Below are 7,582 nucleotides of genomic sequence, written 5' to 3'. Positions count from 1 at the left end.
TGAAACTCGGTGGTAGAGCGTCCCTAGTTTCAACTCCCAGGACTGCAATAAATGAATAAATAGAAATAAAACCTTCCTGTGAATCCACAGAGTTTTATGTCCCAACTGTGCATCCCTAGACATAGTAGCTTAGTATCATCCATTAAAAATTAATATGGACCCTTTGTTTGTTATTTTAAAATTGAAATATGATTCACATGCCATAAAGTTCACTCTTACAAAGTATACAATTCAGTGGTTTTTATTATGTTCTGACAGTTCTGCAACCATGATCACTATTTTACTCCAAAACTTTTTCATCATCCCCAAGAGAGACCCTGTACCAATTAGCACTCACTTCCTGTTCTCCTTTCACTCCATCCCTGGGAACCACTTATCTAATTTCTGTTCCTGTGGATTTGCCTAGTTAGGGCATTTCATATAAATGGAGTCATATAGACTTTTTGGTCTGACTCATTGTACTTAATATATTGTTTCAAAGCTCGTTGTGTTGTATGAGTATTTAGTTCCTTTTTATGGTCAAATAATATTCCATTTTATGTATATGCCACATTTTGTCTACCCATTCATCAATTGCTCAGGACTTGTGCTATTTTTTCCATTTCAGCTAGTATAAATAATGCTGCCACTAACATTTTTATACAAGGTTTTGTGTGAACATATGTTTCAGTTCCTCTGGGTCTATCCTTGGGAGGAGGATTGCTGGATCATATAGCAGCTCTCTGGTTAACTTCTTGAGGAACTGCCAAAATGTTTTCCACGGCAGCTGCACCATTTTACATTCCCACCAGCAATGCACGCCTTTCAATTTCCTTGCCAGCCTTTGTGGCATTGATTTGTCTTTTAAGACTCTTTTATTCTACAGTGCCCCTGCCAAATCCCCCTCCCCATTTTTCCCTAACAATTAGTCTATTGAAGAAACCAGGGTGGTTGATCTTTAGATTTCCCCCCACAATTTGGGTTTATTCATGATGAAGTCTAAAATGTCATCTCATTTCTGCAAATTGGCAGTTATATCTCGGGACTGGATCACACTGGGTTGGATACGTTTGGCAAGAGTGGGAACGCTGGGACATGTTCTTTCATCAAGAGGCACATGATGTCTGATGGTGTCTTTTACTGGGATGTTTGCAGCTGTTGATTCTTCATGCCTAGATCCATGAATTCACTGGGGCTGCAGAATGATGATGTTCAAATTCTAGCACTTCTTTTTCATTTGTTGGCCGGAATATTTTATAAATATAATTTTGGTTACCTTATGGTATAGTGTATGTGTGTGTGTGTGTGTGTGTGTGTATATATATATATATATATATATATATATATATATGGTATAGGGTATGGTTCACAATAGAGGGGAAAAATAAAATAAATGCTCTATTTCCTTGATTAACTAGTTTTTTAAAGATAATTAACTGGTTTCCTGTCAAACTCTGAAAGTGATTAATTTCATTTTAAAATATGGCATTTATCATGAATTCTTGGATGGAATTGTATTTGATGGATTTCAACCCACTGCAGTTATTACCTTTCTGGAGTTAATGGTGCCATCTTGGGCTAGTGGAGTGCGCTGGGGGCTGACTGCATGGAGACCTTCCATGGCTTCTTTTTCACATGGTGTAACAAGATGGACCCGGGCATCTTCTACATCTTCTGTTTTGGACCTGTTTTCCCTTTGCCTCAATAAACCTTTCTTCTTTGTTCGTTTGTTTCTGTTTCACTTTGTGCGCATCCGTGGGAAATCCCTTGCAGTCTCAGCTTCTGCCCTGGGGACGGTCTGCTGTGCGCTACAGTGCTGTCTGTCATGTTTTATGATGTCGCTGGTCCATCAGGCCTGTGCCGCTTCCCTCTGCTTCCTCCCGTGCAGATGCTAAGACCAGATCCCTATGGTGGCAGCTGGTGGTTTCTCCCGTGCTGTGTGTACTTTGGGGTTTGTGGGGATACCAGTGGTTTTCACTCAGAGTTTCCCTGTCTCTTATTCCACGGTGATTTAGGAAGTACTAAACTCTGTGTCCTTTCTGCCACCACCATCTTCCCAGAATCTTTTATGGTGTTTTTTTTTTTTTTTTTTTTTTTTGATACCTACAGAGTTTTAAATTTTAATGCAGTCAGATTTATTAATCTTTAATGTTATATTTTTATGCATCTGCTCATATGCTTAGACGGGCTTCCTTCATTCTAAACGCAGGGTAATTATTATTTTTAAACACTTTATTGGGTTTTATTTTCTATACCCTAAAAGATGGAATCATCTGTATTTTATTCTGGAGTTTGGTGGGATTTAGGAGTTGGCTTTCAGTTTTCTAAATAACCATTTCTGAAACCATTTATCCAATGATTTCCAAACCAACATAAGAGGTCTCCTTTATCAAGGACTAATTCCTCTTCATAGCAGTCTATTGCTAATCTCTCCAGTCATTTCTGTCAGTCTACGACCGTATCACACTGTCTCAGTAACCACACTTGATCTTCCATAGCTGGTAAGGGCAAGTCTCTTCCCTTTATTTCTCCTTTTTGACATTTTCTCTCTCATTTCTTTCTGTTTATTCTTCAAGGTAAGTATGAGAATAATTTCATCTGCCCCAAGGGTGTTTTTGGCTGGAATGAGAGATGATGTAGTGAAAAATGACATTTTTTCATAACAGGAACTTTTCCATTCAGGAAAAGAATATATTTCTTCATTGATTTCTAGTCATCTCTTGGGGTCCCAGTGAAGACTCAATTTTTTCCTATAAATCCTCCAAATCTCTTCTCGATTAAAAAATTACAATCCCTGATCTTCTTCTAAGTGGTAGGACTGGTTGGAGAGGATGGGCTGCTGACTCCCCATGGGGTTAAGAGTCGAAGTGCTGCCCAGTGGGAGCCTGCAGAGGTGGGGAATAAACCTGTGGCTGGCTGGCTCCTGGGAACTCCTGTTCCGGGGCCTGAGCTGCTGGGCTCTGTACCCACTGCTGCATTCCCTCAAGGTCATTTTCCAGTAGGCTGTTCCCAGTCCTCGGCTGAGTGTGCTGAGATCCTCTCATACAGTCCTTGAATCCTAATATCATGTTTGTGTCCTCTTCTTAGGGAACCTGAACTAACCCATAGACTTTGTAATTCCATATCTTAAAAATCCTTTCACTCTTAGAATTTAATAAAAAGTATAAGCTATAGTTAAAACTATGTTCCAGGTAAGCAGGTTTTTCAAAGCAAAAGAGCTAGTTAGTGGTGGAGCTGGTAGTCAGATACAAGTCTGACTCAAAGCCCATTCTCAGGTCACATTTGTGGTCTGCACTTTGAAGGGCAATAAATATCAGTACCATGGGGCTCTCCTGGAAGCAACTATCAAACAAAGAGAGGAATTTAAGGTGGGAAAGAGAATTGGGGCTGTAATCCAGAATGTGAGTCTCAGGGGGCATTTGAGGAGCTGTAAATCATTTTACTTAAATAATGGCCAAAGTTTGTGGGTGGTAAGGGGATTTGGTGTCTCTAAAGGCAGTTTGGCAAAAAAATTAAATGAATACCTTTGATTCACCAATTCCTGACTGAACCCAAATTTCTAGGACTTCTAGAAATTTTTGTTAAAGAAATAAGAGTGAGGGAGGGGCCGTGGTTGTGGCTCAGTGGTAGAGTGCTTGTCTAGCATGCATGAGGCACTGGGTTCGATTCTCAGCACCACATAAAAATATAAACAAATAAAGTAAAGGTATTGTGTCCATCTACAACAAGTTTTTTTTTAATTAAAAAAACAAGGGAGTGGGGGAAATGGAAGGAAAGAAAGAATAAAGAATATGCATATTTTAGGCCTGGAGTTGTAGCTCAATACTAGAGAGCTTGCCTAGCACGTGTGAGGCACTGGGTTCGAACGTCAGCACCACATAAATATAAATAAATAAAATAAAGGTATTGTGTCCATCCACAACTAAAAAGAATGTGTGTTTTTATTCATTCCTACTGGTTGCCTGATATTACATTGAATATATGTAATTCACGCAATCATTTCCATTTGGTGAAACATTTACTATTTCTAGTTTCTCATACACAGTCATGCATCATTTACTGATGACCACATTGTTCTGAGATATGTGTCCTTAGGCGATTTCATTATTTTGTTAGTGTCACAGAATATTCTTACACAAATCTGAACAATAGAGCCTACTACACACCTAGGCTACCTGGTGTGGCCTGTTGTTCCTTGGCTCCTAACCTCTGTTGAATGTGATTATATTGAATGCTGTACGCAGTTGTAACACAGTGGTATTTGTGTATCTAAACACAGGAAAGGTAAAGTAAAAATATGTTATAAAAGTTATAAAATGGTTATACTATATAGGGCACTTACCATCAACGGAAAAAAAAAATCTTTTTCATTCCTAGCTCTGGGATGTGACATAATATATGCTATAAATAATATATTTTTATAAATTTCTACTTTCTAACTAATTTCTTGAATTTCAATCCCCATTCACAAGTTCCCTTCTTGTCTTCTCCTTTCCTGTATTAGTATCTTCCTTCTCTAACAGTGGGAAGCCTGATTCCCTTTACCCTCAATATATTGGCCCATTTGTGTGTAGACCTGCTTCCTCTGGATGTCTGGTCACCCAGGAGGGGCCACTGGACATCAGGCTGTCCATCATGCTGACTCAGCCACTTGGAGTTTGACAGTTTACAGGGGCCTGTGGATACTGGGGTCCTTCCCTCCACCCCTCCGGGCTCTGTGCAGATCCTGATCCTGCTCCCTGGGCTCTAGACTTCTCTGCCCCCGCCTCATCTCCAACACACCTGGATGCTATTTTGCTAGTTGTCACCCCATGACCTAGTGATTCTAGGACAAATTATTGGTAATGAAAAGAAGGAAAAAGCAGAAGACAAAGGCAGCAAGGAAGACATAATGTACATTTTTAAGTGAAGAAACCATAAAAAAATGAATTTTGGGCAAAATTTGTGCATGCAGAGGAACTCTGGACATGCCATGCCTAGATTGTCCACAGTGGCTATCACTGGGATGCTGGGTCGTGGGCTCATTTTCTTTTCCTTTTTTGCTTGTCTCAATTTTTTTTTCTCCTTCATCTCCTCTTTGTGTTCCTCCCCATTTTTGGAGAGTAGATACTAATGAGCACAATTTGTTTTGATAATAAGAAAACTAAGTAGAAACTGTATTTTTAAATATAAAAGCAAGGTCTATAATTAAAGCCATTTTTCCCCCTTTCTATGTGGAGAGTAATTCAATAGTGCAGTTCTTAGGATGACCTGAGTTTTTCTTTTAACTTAAAAAAAATGTGTTTTTTTTTGAAGCCGGGCTATCCAGAAAAGAATGCTGGTTATTTTATTTGTTAATTGCTTGAATCGGAGGTTCAATCTTTTTTCCATTGCTAACTAATATTGCAAATTAGAACTAATTTTCCTAACTGGCTTATTGATTCACTAAAAATCATTCACCTGTGATGGACAATGTGGTGAGTGGAGGGGGAAAAAGACAGAGACAAGTCTCCTGGTCTCTTTCACACTCTCAGAATCTAATAAAAATATTATTAACATTTCCAACTATGGTGAGTCCAGCTGCCCTGAAACTAGCATAATAGCTAATCCATCCAAAACTGAGCTATATCTATTTAAATATCTAGTTCCTAGAATTGGAATTAGTAGAATATAGGTGGTTGGTTGTAACCAATTGGTTTCAGGAAAATAAGTACATGCAAATGCTTGGTGAAATGCTATTATTATAACACCACTCTGTAACATTACTGTGAACAGTTATTCCATATCTGTAATTTCTTGATGGGCTTACTTAGGATCAACTTCACATTTTACACATGACTGTCAAAAACAGACTCCTTTTAGAAGGATTTCTCCCAAGAATTCGTACTCTTCATTTTTTGGAGCTTTCTCCAGTGAAGTTTTATTCCTTTGTAATAGTGATTTTGGCACCCTGAAGCTTTTTCTCACTCTTGACTGGTTTTTGAACAAACCACACTTGCCTGGGCCCCCTTAGATTCCAGCTGCAGAGATTTAGGGCCCGTTGCAAAATCTTTCATATGACTGTATAGAGGGAACCCGACAGGCAACAGCCTTTGGCATTAGGTTTTTATTTTTCTGGTTCTTTTGTGTGGATTCTTTTCCTTCTTTATGTCCACGGACATTATTTTAATGATCCATTTTCAGGGAGATTAATTATACCCTTGGCACATCTGCTTTCCCATTTGAAAATTTTCTTTCCGTGACAGGATTGGAAAATAATAGAAAACAGTTATACAGCTGCCTCAGTTACCAACACAACAAAACCACCAAGTAGCTGGCTACTTTATTTTATTTTTTCTCTCTTTTTCTCAATACCTTCCAAATGCAGTATTCTTTGTCCTCAAAGCTTTGTGTCTGACTGAGGTTACGAGTTGATGATTATTGTGTGAAGAATTTAGCAAAAGTATTAATGTGCCCTGATTGTAGATTCACAACAAAGCAGTTTTTTTTTTCTTTGGGTTTTCTTTTCAATTCTTGAAAAAATACTTGTGTAATACATTTCTACATGATCTATACCAGGATATACAAACTTTGCAAAATGTATAGTGTGAAAATCACATGTCTTACTTTCTAGGACACTGATCTCCATATCAACATATTATAGTGAATATGATTCTAGTAAATGGGCTTAGAGTGAATTTAAGACCAACTGTGTATTCAGATCAACAAAAAACACATTACAGATGCATGTTAAAAGTTAAAAAGCATAAAAACCCTCTAAAATTATAGGAACAATGTGTTTCTTGTATGAAATTCACAAAAAAAGGCAAGTCAAAAAGAAGACATAAATTACCCATAATTCTAACATCCAGAGGTCACCACCATTAATAGTTAGCATTAATGCTTTCAAAAGGATTAGCTTTTATTTTTAAATCATACATGTTCGTTAAACAAAATAACAAAAGAATAGAAAAAATACTTAGTGCCATTAATAATGATAATAGCAAAACAATGATGATGGCTACTCTTTTTTTTAATGATTACTCTTTATTGAACATTTCCAGTCCTATAGTAAGAGTGCACATACATGAAAGAAAACACAATGCTTTTTTGGTTAACATTTGGCATAGTAATTTCTAATCCTTTCTTTCCTTCTGCATATAGTCATTTCAAGACATATATAGTTATAATTGTATAATAAAGTAGTTTTTTTATACCAGGGATTGAACCCAGGAGTGCTTAACCACTGAGCCACATCCCCAGCCCTTTTTAAAATATTTTATCTAGAGACAAGGTCTCACTGAGTTGCTTAAGGCCTCGCTAAGTTGCTGAGGCTGGCTTTGAACTCATGATCCTCCTGCCTCGGCCTCCTGAGCCGCTGGGATTACAGGCATGCACCGCTGTGCTTGGCTATAAGAAAGACAGTTTTAACCTCTGATTTTTCCATAAATATTTTTCTGTAGTCTTACATATTCTTTGATATCATTTTAATAGTATATCATCAAATAATTCTTTAAAAATACTCTTTTATGTGTTGTCTAATATTTCATTCAATTAGTATATATAATCCATTTCATAATTTCCATGTTGAACATTTATTATTTTTGCTTTTTGCATACACAGATGCAGATCAACTAATGAGGAC

Source organism: Spermophilus citellus, assembly GCF_964194105.1.
Source record: "Spermophilus citellus genome assembly, chromosome: 16".
NCBI classification, from domain to species: domain Eukaryota; kingdom Metazoa; phylum Chordata; class Mammalia; order Rodentia; family Sciuridae; genus Spermophilus; species Spermophilus citellus.
The sequence above is the reverse complement of the archived record's forward strand: the minus strand, read 5'-3'. Positions refer to the sequence as shown.